Below are 22,738 nucleotides of genomic sequence, written 5' to 3'. Positions count from 1 at the left end.
AGTAGAGAAAGCAGCATTCAGAGCAGCCATGGATTTGAAGTCGTTGCGCAAACCGAAATTGTTGGAGCTTGCAAGAGAGTTGGGTCTGGATGTCTCAGACAAACTAAGAAAACCTGAACTGCTAAAGGCTATTCTTGAGTTAGAGGCTGAGGATGACGAGCTGTCGGAATGCCTTGAGACTATTGAGGAGAGGTCAAAAAGACAGGAGCGGGAACTTAAAGAACAGAAAGAAAAAGAAGAGCGTGAACGTAAAGAACAGAAAGAGCGAGAGCAACAAGAGAAAAAAGAAGAGCGCGAACACGCTTTGGAAATGAAGCGTCTCGAGGTAGAGATGGAACGCGCTCGTAATGGAAGTCAGGCACACGGTGCAGGAGAACGAGTATTGTTCAAAATGACTGACCTGATGCGGCCGTTTAAGCTTGGAGAGGACATTGGTTTGTTCCTGGTTAACTTTGAGCGAACGTGCGAGAAGCAGGGGTTCTCTCGGGAAACGTGGCCACAGCGCTTGCTCACTTTGTTACCCGGCGAGGCGGCCGACGTAGTCGCTCGCTTGGATAGAGAGGAAGCAGAGGATTTCGACAAAGTAAAATCGAGTCTGCTAAAAAAGTACCGGCTGTCTGCGGAGGCGTTCCGTCGGAAGTTTCGGGAAAATGAGAAAGACAGAAGTGAGTCATATACAGAGTTTGCGTATAGGCTTATGTCGAACATGCAGGAGTGGCTCAAAGAAGAGAAAGCGTTTGGTGACCACGATAAAGTTCTGCAGTGTTTCGGGCTAGAACAGTTTTATAGTCGGTTACCGGAGAACGTGCGATACTGGGTCTTGGATAGGCCAGACGTTTGTACGGTGGCTAAAGCCGCTGAGCTAGCCGAGGAGTTTGTGACGCGTCGGGCTCGCGGAGCTAAGGACGGTCAAAAGGGTGAATTTGGCTCGAAGTTTGAGAGGCCGAAGTTCACACCCATGAGAGCAAAGGAAAACACGCGTAGTGCGGATGCGAGTGGAAGCAGTGCGACCGAACCTAAGGAGACGGCAGCAGCCGAAGCCGAACGCAGAAAGCGGTTCGAGATGAGGCAAGCGCGCGTTTGTTATACGTGCCAGAAGCCGGGTCACTTTTCGGCGCAGTGTCCGGAAACAACACCAAAAGTTGTGTTTTTTTCAATAGGCAGCACTGACGAGAACATGAAGCTTCTCGAGCCTTACATGCGAGACCTCCTCGTGAACGGGAAAGAGTGCCGAGTGCTTCGCGATTCCGCAGCTACGATGGATGTAGTTCACCCGTCTTACGTAGAACCCCATATGTTCACGGGCGAGTGCGCATGGATCAAGCAAGCCGTGGAAGCTCATAGCGTGTGTCTGCCGGTAGCAAAAGTGCTTATTGAAGGACCTTTCGGAGCGCTTGAGACGGAGGCGGCAGTGTCATCTATGCTGCCCCCCCAGTACCCGTACCTATTTTCAAACAGGTCCGATCACCTCCTGCGCGAGAAGGGGCTTTTGTTTGGTGAAGCTAGTGTTCAGGCCTTAACCAGATCGAAGGTTCGGGAGCTCGCTGCAAAGGCGGTAGTTGCGGGGCCGACGTTATCAAACAACGAAAAAGGGTCAGAGGCGCAGCAAGCTGATATTCCGAGCACGCCCGAACTGAATAAACTTGAGTCTGTAACGTTAAAGGCGCCAGATACTGGAGAGGAAACGCCCGACGCGGGAAAGTTAGAAGAGCTATCTACTGATTTGCTCATCGCGCCTACGTCAGACGGACTTGATAGGTTGCTAAAAGTCAGCCGGACGGCTTTGATAGCCGAGCAAAAAAAGGATGGCAGCCTGGAAAACGTGCGCTGCAATGTCAAAGAAGGTATCGCCAGGAAAACTGCGCGTTTTGTGGAAAGAGGTGGAGTCCTGTACCGGAAGTATCTAGACCGCAGAGGAGTGGAGTTCGATCAGCTGATCGTGTCTCAATGCTATCGTCAGGATCTGTTGCGCTTGTCACACGGGGGTTCGTGGTCCGGACACCTTGGAGTTAAGGAAACTAAGGACCGTCTCTTGCAAGAGTACTATTGGCCAGGGTGTTTTCGGGACGCAGACCATTTCGTGAGGACATGTGACACTTGTCAGCGGGTGGGCAAACCAGGGGACAAATCGAGGGCGCCGTTGAAATTGGTACCTATCATTACGGAGCCTTTTAGACGGCTCGTTATTGATACTGTGGGACCTCTGCCGGTAACAGCCACAGGGTACAGACACATTTTGACTGTGATCTGCCCAGCGACAAAGTTCCCTGAAGCAGTGCCGCTTAAAGAACTCAGCTCAGTTGAGATAGTTAATGCACTACTGTCCATATTTGCGCGAGTTGGTTTCCCTGCGGAAATCCAATCAGATCAGGGCACAGTGTTTACTAGCGCTTTGACGACAACTTTTCTCGAAAGGTGTGGGGTAAAGCTGTTACACAGCTCAGTGTACCACCCACAGTCGAATTCCGTTGAGAAGCTCCACTCCGTCATGAAGCGCGTGTTGAGAGCGTTGTGTTTTGAACATCGAACTGACTGGGAGCTGTGTCTGCCTGGGGTGATGTTTGCTTTAAGGACCGCGCCGCATGCGGCTACGGGGTTTTCGCCAGCTGAACTGGTGTACGGTCGCTCGCTTCGATCTCCGCTTCGCATGCTTCGAGAATCGTGGGAAGGTAGGGGCGACGACCCAGTCGTGGTGGAGTACGTGCTTAAGCTCCTCGAACGCTTAAGAAGGGCACAGGAGTTGTCAGGTGAAGCAATGACAAAGGCCCAGCAGAGGGCCAAGGTTTATTATGATCGGACAGCCAGGGCCCGTCGTTTTGAGGTTGGCGATGAGGTCATGATATTGCGCACATCGCTAAACAACAAACTAGACGTGCAGTGGGAGGGCCCAGCACGAATTGTTCAGAAACTGTCGGACGTTAACTACGTGGTAAGTCTGCCAGGAAAGCGGAAAGCACAGCAAGTTTACCACTGTAATCTGCTCAAACCTTATAGACAAAGGGAAGCAGTGGTGTGCATGATGGTAAACGTTCCTGAAGAGCTTCCGGTCGAGCTTCCGGGACTAGGCTCAGTGACGAACAGGGAAGACACCGGTCAAGTCATTAGTGACCTTATCAGTAAAGCACCGCTGTCGCCTGAGCAGAAAACCGAACTACACCAGCTATTACAAGAGTTTCAAGGTCTGTTCTCTGAGAGGCCTGGTAGGACTTCGGTACTTACTCATGATATAGAACTTACCTCCCCAGAGCCAGTACGATCCAAGGCGTATCGGGTGTCACCCCGCCAGAGCGATATTATGGAGGCTGAGGTAAAGAAAATGCTACAGCTCGGTGTTATTGAGGCAGGTGAGAGTGATTATACCTCCCCTTTGATTTTAGTTGAGGTACCGGGCAAGGAACCTCGTCCTTGCGTCGACTACCGCAGGCTTAATTCCATCACTAAGGATCAAATTTATCCGATCCCTAACATCGAGGAGCGCCTTGAGAAAGTTAGTAGCGCTCAGTTTATTTCCACCCTAGATCTTGTCAGGGGTTATTGGCAGGTTCCACTTACAGAAGAGGCTAGTAGGTATGCGGCGTTCATTTCACCAATGGGAACATTCCGTCCTAAAGTGCTGAGTTTTGGTTTGAAGAACGCGCCATACTGTTTTTCAAGTCTCATGGATAAAGTGTTGCGGGGACAGCAAGAATTCGCTTTACCGTATCTAGACGACGTAGCGATATTCTCCGCATCCTGGTCTGAGCATATGACACACTTGCGGGCAGTGCTAACCCGCCTGCGCGAAGCGGGCTTGACAGTAAAGGCTCCTAAGTGCCAGTTAGCACAGGCCGAGGTTGTCTACCTCGGTCACGTGATTGGTCAGGGTCGTCGCCGCCCCTCTGAAATAAAAGTGGCCGCTGTGCGAGTCTTTCCGCAACCGCGCACAAAGACCGATATTCGGTCGTTCTTAGGTGTCGCCGGCTACTATCAGAGGTACATCCCCAGGTACTCTGATATCGCGGCTCCCCTGACGGATGCTCTAAGAAAGTCAGAGCCTCAAACAGTCGTCTGGGACGAGACAAAGGAAAGAGCTTTTAGCGCCCTAAAGAGTGCCCTAACAAACCAGCCTGTGCTACGATCGCCAGACTATACAAAAGGGTTCATTGTTCAGTGCGATGCTAGTGAGCGAGGCATGGGCGTTGTACTGTGCCAACGGGAAAATGGAGAAGTAGAACACCCCGTCCTGTATGCTAGTCGTAAGCTGACCAGTCGTGAGCAGGCGTATAGCGCCACCGAGAAAGAGTGTGCGTGTCTCGTGTGGGCCGTTCAGAAATTGTCATGCTATCTAGCCGGCTCAGGGTTTATCATTGAGACGGATCACTGCCCTCTCCAATGGCTGCAGACCATCTCTCCCAAAAATGGCCGCCTCCTGCGCTGGAGCCTCGCTTTACAACAATATTCCTTTGAGGTGCGTTACAAAAAGGGGAGTCTCAACGGTAACGCCGATGGCTTAAGTCGAAGCCCCTAACGTAGGAATCAGCCTCAAAATTGTTTGTTACTGATGTTTTTCTTCCTGAGGCAGGATTTTTTTTAACATATTGCTTTTGTTTAGTGTTTCAAAGTGATGATATGCTTTCTAGTGCAATTTTTCAATTTGTGGACGCGTTCTGAGTGATGCTAGACTACTGTAAGGAACTAGGCAGTGGTATAAAAAGGGGAAAGAGCCTGGCAGGGCTTAGTGAGGGTTGTGCCGTGCTTGCTGACTGAGCGGTTGAGTTTCAGCGTAGTTCTAACGCTTGCCGGGAACGAGAACAAAAATGTGAACTCTCCCGAAGTCACTTTGCAGTGTCCCGTGCGAACCTGAACGAGAGAACGAGGCCTTCTCTGTGCGCTGCGCTCAAGAAACGTCGAGGGACGCCCGACTTCGGTTATGAGCATCATCGAGCGACATCCCTCCGGACAGCGGATGCAGTCCCCTGTCTATCGGGATCTCCTTCCCCCGGCGGGGCGGTCTGTTGCGTTTCGCCTGCGACACGTGGTTTTGCCGGCGCGACTGCGGCGGGGCGGCAGACATTTTGGCCCGATCGTCGTCGCCGCAACGCTCATCAGCAGGTGTTTCCAGGCGCGACTGCGGCGATGCGACCGCAAAGGATCACCCTCTCATTCCAGTCATTGTGCCCGACCGGCAGCGCTACGACAGGGTGCTACGAGATCGTGCTCGACATGGTGCTACGGCAGCGCTACGACAGGGTGCTACGAGATCGTGCTCGACATGGTGCTACGGCAGCGCTTCGACAGTGTGCGTCACCATTAGCCCATTGTACATTCACGTGCTCGTCTTTTGAGGGGTTCCTTCTTGCCCTCAACTGCGAGAGTATAAAAACAGCTGCCCCCGGACGCCAAAAGGAGGGCTCCGATTTCTTCTGTTGAGTGAAGTGCTCTCCCGTCTCTCTACTTCGGTCAAACCTGACCGCCAACTCTTTGCGATGTTAAAATAAACAAGTTGTTTCGTTGTTACCAGTCGACTCATGCTTTGCCGGGACCTTCGGATGCTTCCAGTTGTACCCCAGGCCGCCAGGCCAACGCTACCCTTGGGGCTTGCGACCCAGGTACAACCACGGGCGTCAGCGCCGAGTTCCCAACAGATCGTACCAGCGGTGCGATCCAAACACTGTATTCGGGTTATGCATCCAGCAATTTTTCTAGTGTTCGGCGCTGGCGAAGGGATAACTAAACTCGGCGACACGAACTGCAGGTCACGGAGGAATGTGTCGCTAAGTGTAGAAAGGTCGCCGAATGTGTGGCGACCAACACTAGGGCCACTGTGGCGGTTGAACGAGGTTCTCGCAAAGGGAACGACGCCTTGACATGTCATGCATCTGTGCGTCGGGCCCGCTTCGTGAATGGTGTCGCGCAACAGCTGGCCGAATCCGTCGCCGTACGGCCGCTCCTCTTTGTGAGGACACCTGAACGGCACTGCACGGGGGGGGGGGAACGAAAGGGCAAGGAGGACCCCCCCCTAGCGGAGCGGCGAGGCCGGCCTGCCGCCCGATCTCCTCGACCCCTCTTCTCCCGTGCTTTGTTGGTGTTGCGGTTTTGGGCCGAACGGGAAGTAGCGGACCCGGGAATGCCCGTTACGCGAAAGTACGTGCAGGACGAACGTAGTAGCTATTTAAATAGTGTGCGATGTGTGTGACGAAAAAAAAAGATAAATAACAAAAAGCGAGTATGCCAACGTCCAAAACAGTGGTTCGCTCGTGCTGTCGCTTATGTGAAGTGCTTGTTAACCCGGCCGGTAAGGCTGGTGAAAGCGACGTGGTTGCACCACAGCGCATCTTCAGTTGTCACCGCGGAGAGCTAAATTAGTTAGGACTGTTCTCGAGATGGGCACTAATGGAATCCCGTAGGGGCCCGGCTGGATTCCCGCGTTCTGTGGGACAGGCCGTGTCACATTGATGCGGCGCCCCTCAGGTTTAGGTTCACCCGACTTCTATTCTTTCTTCTTCAGATACACCTTCCCTCTCCCGGAGTAGCAGAGCGGAAGTTGTTCTGGTTAACGACCGTGCCGTCTCCCTCTCTCTCTCTCTCTCTCTCTCTCTCTCTCTCTCTCTCTCTCTTCGTATTTCCTGTTTCTCATCGCCAAGCCACGGATGGAGCGCTCCGTCTCCGACGTCGGGTAACTAATTAAAAAAAGGAAAAGTTTGGACCGATTGCCAAAGGCAGTGGTGGGGAGTCCGGCACGAGATTGCATTACGGAGTTAATCGCATGCGTATAGAACGGACGATGGGATTGCCTGGAAAATAAGAATCCTTTTTTGTTCCTCCTCTCGCTTAAATTGCTTATTTATATTCCAGCTCCGATCTCTCTCTCTGTCCCGAGCAGCGCTGCGCGTTGTGCCGTCGAGGTCTGTGCAGGCAGTTGGCCTTTCTCGCTCTTCCTCTGTCGTCGAACGCTGTGCTTGACAAGCCTCGTTAACCATCTCGCGAACTTCCTGGTCGGCGGTGTGCGGCGCCAGCCCCGCCATTGGTGGACGCGCGAGGCGTCGCGCGATCCACTTCCTCCATTTGTGTGCGCGCAGTGTCGTAAGACTGCGCGCAGCACCCGGGTGGGCGTGGGGGGGCATCTGCGCTGACGTTCTCCGCACAAAGACGCCAGGAATGCCGTGGGCGAAATTAAAATCTCGCTGGCCGAGTGTGGGAATACCGAGGGAGAAACGGTCGTGACGCCACATTTTCCTTCATTTTTTTTTTTCGTTGCCCCCTCAGTGGCGCTTTTAGAACGCCCGCACATGATTGCTTTGGAACGAGGAAAGAAAGGAAAAAAAAAGACCTCGGGGCGAGGGGGACAGGAGTGGGCGCCTCTTTCCTTGCCGCCATATCTCTCCGTGCTGGCCATCAACTGTCCCCGGTTCTTTCTTCGCGGTTCAGCAGTTGTTTTTTTTCACCTTTGTTTTAATTTTCTGCTCGTGGTGAACAGTGGCCCGTCTGGAATGCAAGCGCTGCGAGCACTACAGCCCCCTTCGAAATTAATCCGAGCGGTGCAGGAGACGCATCCGCAGCTCATCGACAAACGCGGTGGCCGTGGCGCCCTGCTGCGTTTCGACGTGGGGCGAGAAACGATCCCGCACTAATTTTAGGTGCACCTCGAAGATCCTCGGGTGACCAAACTTAATGCGCTACTCCACAGGGTGCGCGTGCCTCGTAACAGCGCTGTTTCGGCACGTTAATTAAGCCTCGTCAAACGCGCGCTATAAGGAGCAAGCATCCGATCGTTCGGAAGGACGACTCCTTAAGAGGAAGCTCTAGCTCGAGTGCTCCTATCTAAATACATGTAAAAAGAGAATTCGTTTTCCTCGGCAACCACTACACCAAATTTGACGAGGTTTGTTGCATTTAAAAGACAAACTTAAAATCTAGTGACTGTTGGTTTCGAATTTCTGAGTTAGGTCGTCAATTTTTTATTATAAATTGGCAAAAATTGAAAATTTTCAAAAAACGAGACTATCAAGTTTACAACTCTGTAACTAAACCACTAAAAATGATAATACAATTCTGTGAATTGCATCTAATAGTACATCTAAAGCGGACAAAATTGATATGTTACACATGAATATAAAAAAATTTAGCCCGAGCTAAAGCTTCCTCTTAAGAGGAAGCTTTAGCTCGGGCCAAACTCCGACGCTGCCTATTTAAATACATGTAAAACGCAAAACGTTTTTATGAGATAACCCCTGGACCGATTTTGATGATATTTGTGCATTTGAAAGAGAAAGATAAATTCTAGTGACTGTTAGAAGCGGAATTTCGATTTAGGGCGTGAATTTTCTTAAAACGATTTTCAAATATTTGACCGTTTGAAAAAAAATAGAAGCATGAAGTTTACAAATTCATAGCTCTGCATCAAGAACCGATATCGCGCTTCTGGAAACGGTATCCATTAGATCATTCAAAGCGGACAAATTCAATATGTCATTTTACATCTTACGTGAATTTGTTGCGTTGGTTACAACGGTTTTGCAAAAGTTGTATTTCCCTATGATTAAATTTTTTTTGTATTTATGTGTAACATATCAATTTTGTCCGCTTTAGATGTACTATTACATGCAGTTCACAGAATTGCATTATCATTTTTAGTGGTTTAGTTAGAGTTGTAAACTTGATATATAGTTTCGTTTTTTGAAAATTTTCGAATTTTGCCAATATTTATTAAGAAATTGACGACCTAACTCAAAAATTCGAAACCAACAGTCACTAGATTTTTGGTTTGTCTTTTAAGTGCAACAAACCTAGTCAAATTTGGTGCAGTGGTTGCCGAGAAAAACGAATTCTCCTTTTACATGTATTTAGATAGGAGCACCCGAGCTAAAGCTTCCTCTTAAGCTAGCACTTTGAAGGGCCCCGACTTTTTTTTTTTTTTTTTTTCCAAGAAGCAGCCGTTTTGTGCATTGAGGCACCAAAGTAACTGCAACACCAATGCATTTCGAGGGACTCTCTGAAAATTCCGAACCGCGGACGATCTCGGGACTGGGGCTGTCCAGAGAATTCGTTTCAAGTGGATACGCCGTGCGAACTCGGCGGCTATAATTCGTACAATAGTGAGAAAGTTAATTAACGTAATTACAATAATAGTTCAGTTGAACAACCTGATTTCTCATACAGGTAATGGCTGCTTCATCGTGTAATTTAGATCAAGCGAATTCGCTGCCGATTACAAAGAAAATAAAACACCCGGTAAGTATGTGCGCTGACTCTGGCACCCAGAGCTGCTTCGCCTGCATGCAGCGGGCCCTGCGTGCAACGAAGCGAAGGCTCTCAATTTCGTCGCTGACCGATATTCGCTCGTTCCGGAACGGTGCGCGGGTTCGCGCCGAGTGCTTCGCCAGCGAAGTCGCCTGCCGAAGTTGGTCGGATATTTCGTCGGCTTTGAAATGCGCGGGAGTCACTTGTTGCTCTAAAGTGCAGCATCGTCGTTAGTGACTGTCGAGCGGTGCGATTTTGTTCCGTCGGTATGTGTTTTCCTTTTTCTAGCGAAATTAAATGTGTTAATAATAAATAGAAATGAAAATATGTAAACCGCCTCCTCGCATTTTGTGGCCACTGAGTAGGACCGCCGAGAGAAAATGTGATGGTGGCTCTGCTTTCTTCCGCTTTTTGTATTGGTATTTGTAAACCTCAATTTACGGCATCTTTCGCCTCGCGTGGCCGCACGCTTCGGTCGGCATCTACGCTGCAGTTCGTGCGCGACTCGCGCTACCAGGCTATAACGTCTCCGGCTACGACTAAGGCCTCCAGGCGCGTTTACCACACTCCGCCACTTAATCCGTTGACTGGTGGCAGTAGGGGCCTAAATTTAGTAAGGCCGCACGAAATGCCCTCGGGAACGTCGGCACACTTTTGTTTTGTGGGGGAAATCGACTCGAAGCAACTGCAATTTTATTCGAGCGATGATCGCGAATGTACAGTGCACCCACGGGCGCAAAGCATGTGGCATTGTTTTCTACTTCGGTTATGTATGCCACACAGAGCCCGCAGGCACCATCGCGATCCAATATGCCGCTGCTGCCCCGCTGAAACGGCGTGCTGTTGTCGAATTTATCTCGGCTGTAGTAGAACTGCGATTCGCAACTTCGGCGATGCTTTTCCACCCACACTTGCGAATTAGCTGATCGTATCTTTACCGCTTGCAGTGGCAATCGAGAGAGAGAGAGAGTGAACGCTCCGCAATTACATGCATGCCCTTTGAAGCGGTGACAATGCACGCGCGCCATCCAGTTATGTTAATAACTGAAAGGGTTCCCGACGCGTTCGCTTCTAGACGCGGCAGCCGCACGGCGCGCACATGTGACCCCGTCTAGTTGCTGTGTACGCTGCGTACCAGTGTAACTGCAGCGCCAACAGCTGTAGGTAAGCAAGGAAGGCCACGAAGAGGAACGGAGGCAGAGGACAGCACGCGGTGTAATACTGCGCGCGTTTTTTTATCGCTGGGGCTTTACTTGGCTCAGGCACGTACCCAGACCCCCCCCCCCCCGAAATTAAGCGGCATACCGACCCCCCCCCCCTTCCCCGCCCACGCCACCAATACTCGCACACATTCCTAAAGCACCGCCAGATCAATGTTGAGACTTCACAGCTATTCGGTGGTCAACATTTTGCTGCCTTTTTCGTTCCTTTTGGGTTACGGTATCTATCGGCATCTCCTGGGGTGTGAAGGCCAATTTTCTCATCGATTCGGTGCCAGCGCGATTAACTCGATATGCGTTCAGTTGTCGCCATCTATTCAACGGTCACGCGCATGGCTGTTGCTTCGTTAGTTCAACCTTCTTTGTTTAGACTGATCCAGGAACCAGGAAAGGGATTCGGTTCGTATCCAGCTGGTCTATGTTTGAGGAACGAGTTGCAGCCGGAGAAAACGCCAGTTGAGTTTAACTTTTCCTTTTGCTTCATTATTTCCTCGAGTGACGGCTCGCCGCGACGCTGGCAGACCCTCGGAACCATATACCCGCGATATGGGTTAAATAAAGTGCAAATTAAAATAATGCGAGACAGCGTCCGTCATCAAACCCTGCAATAACCCTTAAACCCATGAGCAATATGACTGTCACCCGTTACCTCGTCTGGTTTTTCCCTAATTGTACAGCACTTTTTGTGCAAAATTGGCAACGGGAAACAAGAGTCGCAAGGAGTTAAGAAATTAAGCCAAGGCAACAGCCAAACAGGAAGGAAAAGCTAAAATTAACAAATTTCGCCATTGTTTATGAAAATATTTATGGATCAGCATCTTTTTATTTAAGAAGTAGAGAAAATGCTGCCTGAAGTGGAGAACAATTCTGTGTTTTGAATGGTGCTTCTACAGTTATCAATCGAGCCGCCTGACGTAGCCACTTCTCTGCTGTGCTTATGTAGGGGTTTTTCTAACCTTCTGCGGTGGGCGCAGTACGTCTAGAACTGCAGCGTCCTGTGCTCTACGCGGTTGTACGCGACTGGCGGCCACGTATCGTTACGTAACTTCCCATATAACAATACGAGTCGGTTGTTGTACTTGTTAGAACAGTAAACGAGGGTTCTAAAAGAACTGTGATTGGTCCGCAAATATATATTTCTGTATCATTCTTCCAGAGCTAATTAAAAAAAAATGCTGCTATAGTCGGACACAACTTAAGTCTGCAACTTAAGCCCCACCCACGCCCTCATAACCGCCAGCCACTGTTCCTCCGCCCCCCGAGGCTGTAAATAATTCTTACTTCAAACTTTTTCTGTTACCCAATTAAGGCGGTAAATACAAAAATAAAATCATTAGCGCGCAATTTTATACCTTTCCCTCGCCTATCATAGTGGAATGGCGAATGCCTAATTCTTTACTGAACTGAAATAACACTGCTTGCTTCGCTACAACTATTTGTTGTGAAGTTTCACTTCAGTTCGCAGTGAAGTTTCATGAGTAAAACGGGCTCAGCAGTAAAGTGAACTGTACCGGAGACTTTTGAAGATTTAATTATGTAGTTTTATGTGCCAAAACCACGATCTGATAATGAGGCACGCCGTAGTGGGGGACTCCGGAAATTTGGACCGCCTGCGGTTCTTTAACGTGCACCTAAATCTAAGTAGGCGGGTGTTTTTGTCCCCATCGAAATGCGGCCGCCGTGGCAGGAATTCGATCCCGCGACCTAGCGCTTAGCAGCCCAACACCATAGCCATTGAGCAACCACAGCGGGCAGACTTTTGAAGAGTGAAATGCTCAGACTCGATACGCTTTGTCCATGTCTGTTGCACACCTCATTGCTTCCGTCGATGAAAAGACTCTTCAAGAACAGCAGATGCTCCGGAGGTATTAAGTACGACGCCATCTTGAAAAGGCCGCATGACGACGATTTTGTTTGCTTCTGTGATTGGCTGACGGAGTAACACAACACCGCGCAGTCCGTGTGCCTTGGTTGCCAACTGCTGTTTTTTTAAGTTGCATGCTACTATAGAAATGTACTATAGGGAGAGGCCTTCGTCCCGCAGTGGACATAAAATAGGCTGATGATGATTATATATGATAGAAATCTTTATTTTGCACTTTCGTTTGTTTACTTGTTATTGGCAGTGTTCTTCCTGCGCGAGTCCATTCGATGTGGTTCCTTGTTTGCCAAGTAAAGGAAGTTGTATCTCACAGGCGTACTGCCTGTGAGATGCGCCTTGTTTCATTTCTCTTTTGCGATTTTACGCGTTTTTATGGCGAATGGCAGGCGTTATTCACATTTGTACTAGTAAAGGTATACTCCCCCACCCCCCTCATTTGCATAGAAAAGTTACCTTGGGTTGCCCCCCCCCCCTCCTCCCGGAAAAAAATCTTGGGTACGTGCCTAATAAGTGCAATACAAGATTTGAAGGTTTGTTCCTAAATTGTACAAATGAAACTTGAGAAACTCGGGAACCTTGTAAAGAAAGATGGACGCAACATGGAGAGATATAATGACGGCAGTGTACAGCTATAGGACTCGGGATTGCAATCGGCTGTATACCCGACATTGTGGTCGAGAACAAGCGGGGTTGCGCAGGTCGTGCAAATGGGCGCAACGCAAGTTACTTGTGTTGAGTAACCAAATGTTCGTGAAAGCGCGGCCAGCGCAGTCGAGTGTGGTGGAGCATTACGCGATGTAATTTTCAGTCGTCGGTTGCAGTCGGTTGACGTAAGGCAGATGTCAGATGGAGATCGCTTGCAAAGCTGTCTCGCAGTGAGCGTGGAATAGACCGATAATAACGAATGTGGCGGAAAAGTTCGCAGCTTTTTCTTGTAGTCCTGCAGCGCGTATATGTGCCGCGGCCTAGCTGTACCTGCGCGCTGCCTGCCTCTCGTGCGTCGCGTGTGTAGTTATCGCTGGCGTACCTTTTTCTTTCTTCTTTGCCCCCCGCCCCCTTTGTTCACCCGGACAACCTGCTCCAACCCATCCTTGCCGTCGCTTTCTCAAGCGGAATGAGGAATATATGCGCACACAAGCACAGGTCCTTGCAGGGGCCGTCAGTTTTCTTTTTTTCCGCGTGTCTGCATCTTCCCTGTCCACTGTGAGCCCGTGTCAGTGGAGTGCGCATGTAGACTCGGCGTTGGCCGCGTCGTGCCAGGAACGCGAAAGGGGCGCGCGCGCACACCTTGCAGCGGCGCGTTTTCCCGTTCTCGCCTTCCAAGGTCCGCGGCGCCCCTTGTGCAGCGTCCTCGAGTTTCCTGCTCTGCACGGCGTGGCCGACCTACGTCGCGACCGCTTGAGGTGTAATTGGGATTCGTCTGTGCAACTACCGCACGAAGCCGAGGCACACGGAAAAAAGAAAGATTTCATTACACCGCTTAAAGGAGCCCCGAACAACTTCTTAACGAAGAGGAGTGCATTTGAAATTAAAATAGGCTGTTTCTGAAATACTTTGCCGCAAGGAGTACTTTGTTGCGTTCAGCAGAAGCGCAGTCGTTCCTTCTTCAATGCCTTGCACTGCGCATGGCTACGTCGGAGCGCAGCGTTCCCACAGCGCTCCGCCTACTGAACGTCACCGTGGCGCGCAGTTCAAATTTCATTTCGGATGTTCACGTAGACACGACTACTTCATATGTTTGCGCCTACGACGCGCCAAACGTAAGCCAGTCTCGGTTGTCCTAAGCGAATCGCAGTGAGCTCAGCCAGCGGATTAGTCGCGGCGACTGCGGAAACTACGCTGCGTAGCGGACCGCAGCTACCGATAGCAGCCGCGTATGGAATTACGCTTTATTACGAGATAAAGCATCCAGAACAGGCTATGGAGCACGCTTCTGTTGAAAGCAGGCCTTTGGGTGAAAGGTGACTTCGCGCGCCGCGTACGGCAGCAAAATTTCGCCCAGACGTTCGCAGCAGCGTATGCTACCCGAGGACTATGTTATTTCACCATGACCGAGGGGTGGTTCGGGCCCTCTCTAATTATTCATGACGGCTAAACTTGCGGTAGCGTTCACATTCATGGTGACGGAAAAGCAAGATCAAAGCTTTAGGCAAACAAAGAACAGCGGCCTCGTCTTCCACTTTCCCTTCCCGCTTTCGTATATTAAGAATTTGTAGTTTACCGGTAATTTAAGCCTAGTCTATAATTGCACGATTGAATAATAAAAAAGCTAATTTTACGCGCACTTTCCTTGACTTCACTGTTCGTTGACTTAATACGGCTGTTGCCGAAATTTAGCCACTCGGTCGCCCTTAATTTTCTGCGTGCCGTACCGCCCCCAAAAAATCCAAAGACCTTTCTCGCAGTACAAGTTGGCAGCTGCTGCGATTTCGGAAGGTAACCAGGTGCGCTATACTGAACGTTGTCAAATTCCGGCAAACTGGCGAATTCTGTGTAGTGGCGGCATTTCAAGCCAATCGCAGAGGCCGCAGCATCCCTCTGGGCCAATAAGAGCTGACGAGATGGGGAATTTAACAGCCTGGCGGAATTTGACACCCCAGATTGGGTGACCGCCTGTGGCACAGCGCTGAGGATTTTAATTACGTCGGCGATTACGATGACATCGGAGCTCGTGCACCACTCGTCGTGGGGCCCCACGTAGCAGGCGACCGAGCGAGCCGGAGCATCAAAAATTACGCGGTGTCCTGCTGAAACGTGACCGCCTTCCGAGTGATGATGGGGCGACATGTCACCTCCGGGGAAACGAAAACTGGCTGTGAAAAGCTATCATAAATGATTTAGCGGTCTCTGATGATTCCCTGTATTCTTCTAGGGTTACGACGTCCCGGAGCTTCACCTAATGCAAAAAGAAAGTCTGGAATGCAGTGTTCATTTAATCTTTCCCTTCATATTTCAAGGTAGCCAACCGAGCTCGGTCGCAGTCAGTGTCCCCGCCTTTCCTTTAATATTCCTCTGTGTGCCGGTGTCGCTTTCGCATAACCGGAGCATGCGCAGTATTCGCTGCAGACCTTTCGAAGCCACTCCTTGGGCGGCGATTACGTTCTGCCGCGCAGATGATCCGGCCCGTTGTTCGAGCCTGTGGCACGCTCGCGAGAGCGGCTGGCACTGTCCCTGGCTCTGTGGATTCGGCGCAGCGACAGTCCTGTGACCCGCGACACGTATGCGGTCACGCGTTCATTCGGGCGAAGGAACCAAGGCATCGGCAGGACTTGAAGGGGCAAGCAAGAGACGTGCGCCCGTGTAGCCAACCGCTAATTTCTCGTAGCCGGTCACCACACGTAATGCAGGACGCCGAAGGTCTCAAACCTCCCGAAACGGCAGTCTGCATTGCTGCCCTGGTAACGTTTGTCCGAGGCACAGCGGCTGCTCGGTGTAGAAATAATGCCTTCCGCGCGCGAAACCTTAAATCGGCGATCATTAAAGATCGCCGCATGCCACGCATATGCGGAAATCGCGTAGAAGGAAAGCTGTCGTCTGCTGAAATCCGCGCACTTCTGGGCATCCCAGTGCACGCTTGGATCCCCTTTCCTTCTCACTCCGCGCTCGGTTGCGTCTGTCGCCGACTCGTTCGCCTTGTGCGGCACCCCTGCAGACCCAGTGGCGCAAGTTCTACACACCGGGCAAAACAGCCGCCAAGTAGGGGGAAGGTGCAGATAAGGAAGAAAAAATACCGCAGGGCCTCTTTCTTGCGGGCAGTGTTTCCTTCCGGCACGAACCAGCCGCTTCACGTTCTAGTGCCATCCGCTCGTCCGAACTCGTGTTGGCGCTGTCGGCTCGTGGCCGGTGTGTGTAGTCGATGGAGCGGCGCACGTCGCGAGACGCCGCTTGGTTCGAGGTGGTGCCTGTAGGAATGGTGGTGCGTTTTCTTCTTAGGACCGGTGTTGAGGAGTAAAGTGTAAACCCCATACAAGCGATCCTGCACGCGACAAGCGACGCGATGGAGATGGTTGTCGCGTTCGCTCGTCGCCTACAAGTCGCACCCCATGCGAGCGACGACTTCGAACGATGTCTCCCCAGTGTTGCCGGAATGAGGGCAGCAATATAGGCGCCGAGACTAACGTGACGCTTACTTTATTAACTTAAGTTGACGTGTATTACTGTAAAAAGCAGCATAAAATACTTCTGAAAGTCTTGCAGTAGGTTCTTATCCTTGCACGTATAAAAATTCAATCGTTTGCTCGTTCCGTGCGACAATCAGAAGTACTTGAGTTATGTATACATCCAGTTCCGGCTTCGCGCTATTGGCTAGTCGCTCATAGCACTTCCGGGCGACGAGCGACGAATTCTATAGATTTGCAGAACCGAGCGATCTGTTCACGCGACGGCCCGATCCGTCGCTGTCGCGCAAAATATCGCGCTCATGGGGTTCAGCCTTAAGGGTTTGGCCAGCCACATCGTCGGCATCGGCGGGCACTTCGACAAGCCTGCCTGTAGGAAGCGGTGAGAGTGCGAGCTTGCGCGTGCTGCGGGAAAGGCGGTGCGGACCGCCCGAGTGTCGCGCTCGATGCGAAGGGCTCGCGTCCGGCGGGAAGGTGACGAAGTCGTCCGCATCGCCGGTGGTATCGTCAGTTGTGGTGCGGGAGACGGTGTTCGCTCTCCAAGCGCGTTTTCCTTGGCGCACGCGCTCCTTCTGGCAGCCGAATGAGTGGCGGCGGCGCTTGCGCTGCCGGGGTCGCCGACCGCATCGCGTTGGGGCGAAATGCGAATCGGCTCGTGCGCTTGGATTCGAGGGCACGTTAAGGAAGCCCAACCGGTCAGATATAATCCGTAGTCCGTCACTACGGGGGCGCCTCGCCATCGTGTCCTGGTTTCGGGCAGGTAAAACCTCACGATTTAAATATCCGACCCTAGCATATGCCTCTCGAGTTTCGAGAAAGGTAACAATGCACCGGTTTGTTAGGCTGCTGGCGCTGCTAAGAGATGGCGGTATCCGGTGCTAGCTAGCGTTCCTGTTTCGACGCTACGGATGCTCCGTTTGCCCCGTTGAGAAAATATTAATAATAAATGGGAAAGAAACGTGACGGGAAGCCTGTTCTGTCGCGATAAACAGTAGTCGCTTGCCGAATAGGCTGTACAACTGTTCGTGGCTTCTCAAATCAACGAACAAAATGCCTCCTGACATAGATGCTCGTAATGGCGGCCTGCAGGACCATCAATGAACGCCCCGTCGCAGCCTTCTCTCCACCGCCCCACGGACTTGTTTTCCAGTGTTCGCGCTTCCCGGGGTTGTTGCCCCGTCGGCTCGGCTGGGCGAGCGCGCGCAGCGTCAATGGTGACGTGGTCGCCGTACGCCGTGACGTCAGAGGGCCCTCCCGAGTTTGCGCGCGCGCGCCCTGCTTCCTCGCCGCGCTCGCTGACCTTCGGTAGACGTCGCCGCCGCTGGCGCGCTCCAACGGGGAAGACAGCGCGCGGGCAGCGTGCTTCGCTAATTGCTGTCCGATCATTCCGAGCGCGCGGTGAAGGGCGTCCCACCGCTTGCCAGCGTGCGCATCGAGGAGCGTGCGGCTTCTATGCGAGCGCGGAAACGGCGCCTCTCGAATTGCCTCGCGATTTGTTGCTTCTCCACGCGAACAGTCGCCGGCGTGAGCAGGCTCGGTGTAGGCTTTGACTTACCCGTTCAATCCAGCTGCACGTCTAAAGGTAAGGATTTGCGGGTCAATTTGGCACTGAGGGCGTTGGCATTTTCTTGACCAAATTGCGTTGCCTTGCTGAGCACGAGATCGCCGGTTCAGTTTCCGGCCGCGGCAACCGCTTACATACGCGGGAGGAATACAGCGGATTGTCGAAACACGTGACGAAAATAAGTTTCTGCGCGCATGTGCGACCAATGCGAATTGGGGGCATTTATAACGCAACGCTTCCTTGAAGCAAAGTTTCGATTTGCAAAGTTGCGACAGTCGGAATGACGAAGTTTAGGCACATTCATCTACTACCAATTGCCTGTCTGTTGTGGGTATGAGAGTCGTGCCTTAAGGCGCGTCATCATTCCCGCGCTGACTGAACCGCCGCGCGCATTTCATAATACGGGGGGAAGCGGCGGAGCACGCGCCAGTGATTGTTGCCTGTGGTTTGAGCGAGCACCCTCACTCGGGATACGATCGGCGGAAGCACCATGTCCTGACGTGTGGAAAAACAAACATCTACGCGGATCCCATGCACTGTGGCAGTCGATGTAAGCGAAGATTTGGGTTCCGTTTGCTTTGATTGACCGTAGTTAGCGGTGATCTTGGCGGCGAATGTTTAACTACAGCGTTTAGTCAGGTACCAGAGTGCCGGGTCTACGTTAAACGTTACCTTGCATGCGCCACTGCTGTTTGCTTAGTACACAGAACACACGGGCAGTCGTATTTGCTTAAGAAGTTGTGTGCCATTTTTCATACTCTCCGAGAGGGTTGATCATTATCATTACCCTACGACGGCTGCCCGCTACGTAGTGGTGTTTGCTTGCCTTCTGACATCATCATTTACCTGTTCCGCCCTCTCCCCTGTATGGGAAGTGGGATCGAGGAGTGGCAAGGCTGTTATTCACTCGCTTCGCGACTGTGTCGGTTTTACCCGTTTTCTGGCTCCTCTCCCTCCTCCTTTTTACTATTCTGTATACTTCCCCTGTGGCCCGTTGCAGTTAACAGAAACGTAAACGCTGCAGTTTCTGCAATGGTTTTGCGGGAGGTCACGGATAATTACAGCCGTCAAGATTGTACGCTGGCGACGCCCAGGGTGCTCCAGAGGGCTTGTGCGCAAGGTGAAAACGAGTTTCTCGCGTCACCTTTCCTCTTCGCCACTATCCTTCCATGTATATACACGCTTTGAACCAACCCCCTACGCGGCGTGCAAGACAGCCACAGCAACAGTGAAGCTTCGCTTTAAGAAAATTACCACCCACCGTGTAGTGTTGTTTTTAACCGGCTCACCCTTGATCCGTCCAATCTCGCGCTTTCTTCGTCCCCTCCGCCTGCTGTGGTATGGCTTTGAGCTGTTGTACTCCAGCTGCCTGAGCGTTTTCCAGGCCTCCGTGCCTTAGTGAATGCACGGTACTGAAATGGTGGGCGCCGATTCGCTCATTGCTCGCTGTAGTCTCTCTGTATGGTATAATGCGCAATAACAAGCGTTATATTAGGTACCAGCGCTCTGAGCTTCATATTTGCAAGGCGATCGTTCACGTTCTATTTGCTCGGTAGGTAGCGGGTGCTAATAACAGCGTAATAACAGCGTGGCGTGTAGAGCCCAAGTTGGCCGAAGCAAAGATCCGGACTCGAGCTTCACGCATGTTCGCCAAAGCCTGGGCCAGGGCGTGAGCTTTACTCATCGCAGGTGTGGTTGAAGCGCTTTTTCACGTTCTATGCCCGTTACGTTTAATAAAAATATTCACGTTTTCATTTCACGATATATTGGCTTGCGCGGACAATGTCTCGTGCGGCACGTTGCAAACGGAGCGATCTGTGGCGGGACTGCCGCGCTAATCGGTAGTTCGCGAGAGGCAGCGCGTGGGCGTGATTCACAGCAGCCGCCGCAGATAGACTTCCGCATATGCAGCACTTTTTCATACAGCCGACGCGCGCTAATCTGGCGCCCTCTCGTAGCCATCGTCGTCGCAAACTTCCGTCTTGTTCGGCAATGCGGTTTTCTTACGGTTTCGCCATGGCCTCCTCGGCTTTCCGCCTCATGGTCACGCTACACCCCCTCCTCCGCTTTCCTCCTTGCGCTCGTTTCGTTATCGCAGTGTTTCGTATGCCACTGCGGTCCGCGTTCGCTTTCGTCCTTTGCTGTGTTCGTTCGTTCGCTCGGTTACGAGGGGCGACGTCGACGTCCGCCTCAGGAACGGGCGCCAAGGAGCTGCTTTCTGCAAAAACAAAAAATTGTTTGAGTGAAGTGCGCGTTAGTGCTGCGGTGCAGGTGCACTATAATATCACTGTAGCAAGGATTAAGCGGTTCTAGGAGCGGTCCGGTTCGGCGTCAGAGCCTCGTGCGTCGTGAGCGAGAAGCAAATCCTCCCTGTGAGCAGCAACAGCGGGGACCGAAATGGAAAGTCCACTAGGTGGACTCTTACAGAATACCACCCCCAGGACCCTGCCCACTGCGTGCAGCTGTTGACATCATCGAAGACAGTGCGGCGGTGGGCACTCTAGAGGCGCATGCGCGCTAGTGACCTCTTGCATCTACATGGCGTTTGCGCTGTGTTTTGTGCGCGCCACGCAAGTTCCGATAGCGGCGGCAGGCACTGGAGCACCCAAGGGCGGCTTGCAGGAGCATCTAATAACTAATATAATGACGAATTTAAGGGCGCCTTCTTAAATGAGCCCTGTAGACAACTCCTAGTCCGCACAAGAATGGGTTCTTAAATTCGTTATTTTCGTGATTAAAGGTTTGTGCAAGCCGCCCCCGGACGAAGACGTCGGGATTTAGCAGTCATTCTTGAGAATGTGACGACGACCGTTGTGTGAGAGCCTGCTGCTGTCGCAGTAAAACACTTCAGAGCTGAAGGAATCGCTCGAGTCTGTCGTTTATTCTTGTTTTCGATTACACCTCACTACTCGGTAAGCGCCTGTTCTGTCTTTAGTTTCCTGCACTTTCTCTATGGCGATGCGCCTTCCTCGGGCAACGAATCCCGCCATCTCGCTCAGCAGACGACGTCGGGCGGCACATCTCTGCTCGTTCCTGGATGCATTGCATTTTCAGACGCCCGTGTACTCGCCGCACTCGCTGCCAAGCGTGAGGTTTTTCGCTCCGCTTCTGTGTAGCATTCCGACGGTTTTTTGGTGAAAACGCACGCACACACGCACGCACACACGCACGCACAACGCACGCACAACACACGCACACACACACAAATAAAAAAAAATGCGCCAGTTTGTCCAGATTTTGTGAAGTGCGCGTCAAGAGCCGTATGCGTTGATGTCGGTTCTGTTTTTCGACGTCCGCGTAGCCGAGCCGTTTTCTTTCTCGTTCCTTTCGGACGTGACGCCTCGGCGCAACGTTTCCAGCCTCGTTCCAAGGTCGTTGCCCCGCAGTGCATTCCTCTCACTCTTCGCGGCGCTAAGCGGAGGCCCCGTTGCGCACTGGGCAACCAGGGCACTGGCGAGGATCGTATTTGCGCCCGCAGCCCGCGTAATTTCCAGGCTCTGCGCGTGCCCCTATAGCACGTTTTCCGATCGTGTACGTGCCCGCGAACCTCCGGGCTTCCTGCCGTTAACCGCTCAACCGGTTTTTGTGGCCACTCGGCGCGCTACTAATGTCTCTCTATTATCATTGCCAGGTAGGGTTTCGCACGTCTAAACTTTTTCTTTTAGCCTCGAGCCGTCCCGCGGGCGCGTCATTCGTTGTTGACGTTGCTCTTACGGCTGGTTTTAATACCCGGATCGCCTGCGTCGCGATCGACTGCGATCTGTCGTTTTGGACGCCATATTCCCGTCGATGCGCCGCGTGATCGTGCCGCGACCCCAGCGAACCGCGTTGCCATCTCCGAGGTGATCGGAAAGTCCGCTGTGATTGGAGCAAGGAACCTGCGGTGCGCCGAATCCGGACGGCGCAATCTGCACTCTAGTTGCGGCGTCCGATTTCTATCTGCTTGCAGCGTCTCGCAGTTTCCGTGATCGATAACGCGCTAGACAGGACGTCCGCCAGCCGTGTCGCTCGGTAACCCTGGCGGTGGTCACAAGGCCGCGCGCGCGTCCTTGCTTCGCTTAATCGAACGCGTAATCGGGCGTCGTCTGCTCGGTTGTTTTGGCCGCACTTCTCGCCCTCTGCGGGCGCCCCGGCGTGCCGTGGTTCGTCGGCGGCTTTAGTACGCGAAACTGTTCCTTCAGCCGCGTTAGCTTTTAAGCACGTGCCCCGTCACCGCATTACGTAACTACTCTGACAGCTGTCGAAATAGCGGACATTTTTTACGCTCGCCTTCTGTGTGACGCGGTGTCTCGATCGTGTGTGGCGGTCACCCTCGGGTGACCCTCGGGTGTATCTCGTGGGCTATAGTGCGAATACGCGCGCCACGGGTGCGATGACTGGCAGGGACTCGTGTACTCCGTTTCGTCGTTTTACTTTTCGGTAAGCTCCGATGCCGTACTCAACTAAATAAGGCTTGTAAATCGTTATCGTAGGAAAATATACGAACACCGTTTGGTTCGTGTTACCGGCTGGCATGTTACGAATGTGAAAAACGCTTTTATTTTCTTTAAATGCGCCAGTTACATTCTGAAAGCGGCGTCTTCAAGCAGGCAGAAGTAGCGGTCTCCCCATATTCGCTATAACAAATCCCCATTTTCTTTCCTTCTTCCCCTGTATACGTGTACGTGAAGCTGTAACACAGCGCGGTAATGATTCGCCACGTTGAGGCAGCATTGTAGATTTTCATGACATCCCG

General features: G+C 52.0%; 1 protein-coding gene across 2 annotated transcripts in view; it reads left to right on the top strand.

The window, feature by feature from the left end:
• ATPCL (ATP-citrate synthase) overlaps positions 1 to 22,738 on the top strand; it is a 103,993-nt gene that overhangs the window by 14,132 nt on the left and 67,123 nt on the right. Inside the window, exon 1 of one of the 2 annotated variants that reach the window (XM_075682645.1) lies at positions 17,816 to 18,021. The exons of the other annotated variant lie outside the window; for it this stretch is intronic. The gene's annotated coding sequence lies outside the window, so the exon portion shown is untranslated. Of the gene's footprint in view, positions 1 to 17,815; positions 18,022 to 22,738 lie in introns of those variants that run through there. 2 annotated transcript variants of the gene reach the window in all.

This window comes from Dermacentor variabilis, chromosome 2 (assembly GCF_050947875.1).
Source record: "Dermacentor variabilis isolate Ectoservices chromosome 2, ASM5094787v1, whole genome shotgun sequence".
Lineage (NCBI taxonomy): Eukaryota > Metazoa > Arthropoda > Arachnida > Ixodida > Ixodidae > Dermacentor > Dermacentor variabilis.
Note: the sequence above shows the minus strand (reverse complement) of the source record. Positions and strands in the feature narration are given on the sequence as shown.